Source organism: Tupaia chinensis, unplaced genomic scaffold, assembly GCF_000334495.1.
Source record: "Tupaia chinensis unplaced genomic scaffold, TupChi_1.0 Scaffold000094_1, whole genome shotgun sequence".
Lineage (NCBI taxonomy): Eukaryota > Metazoa > Chordata > Mammalia > Scandentia > Tupaiidae > Tupaia > Tupaia belangeri.
In genome coordinates, this window is record NW_006159556.1 from 3017782 (window position 1) to 3018727 (window position 946).

Sequence of the window (946 nt, forward strand, 5' to 3'; positions counted from 1 at the left end):
GCCCCCCCCCCCCCCAGCTCACTACAGCGACTCTTCCTCTTCTCACTTTGCCAGAGCCACACTGGCAGCCATCCAGTTCTTCCAAAACGCCAGCCAGGTCGTCCCACCTCAGGACCTTCGTTCCACTGTCCTCTGTGTCCAGACCATCATTTTTCTGGCTCCATGGCTGAGAAATGCATTTCCTTCTCACTCTGAGACTCAGCTTAAATACCAGTTTATAAAGTGCTCACATAACAACTCTATCTAGATTCAACTTCCCATTTTTCCTTCATTTCCTTCCCTTCCATGTTAGGTGCCTATTTCCCTGTCGGTTTCTCCCTCTTCCTTGTTATACTGTGAATTCTGCGAGGGCAGCTCACCTGTCGGGGTCAGGATTTGATTCCCAGTGCCCAGCAAAAGCCTGGCCTAACAGAGGTCCTGCACAAACACAGAAATGCCTGGTGAGTGAATAAACCGGCATTCCCAAGATACCACAAGCCTGGTCAGCTGCAAAGAACACTTCCCTGTGACTTTTTCGAAGAAATAGCAATGGAGCCAAATGCCTTTCTAGCTCCATGCCCAGGCAGTGTTGGCATTCCGTTCTGGGTTTCCTAGCTGTCACCACCATCTGGCCTCTTCCAATGCAACACCCATCCTACGCTTCCACCCTCTGGCGAGGTTCCCAGTCTGCCTGCCCCACCCACCGCCGGACGCGCCCCCTCTTTGATTGGTGCGCTAACCACGGGAGGGCGGAGCGCCACCGCCAGCCGCTACTGGCCCACGTTGACGTCGCTCGGCGGAGCGCGGCTGGAAGTCGAAGTCAAATTGCTGCTGCAGGAGGCTCGCTCCCAACGGGATTTCTGATTGGCTACGATCACTGGCCGACGCACCGCCTTGCCGAGCACCAACTGGTCCAAGCTACTGTCAGTCAGCGGGAACAGACTTCCCCTCTCCATCTGGCCAAGAG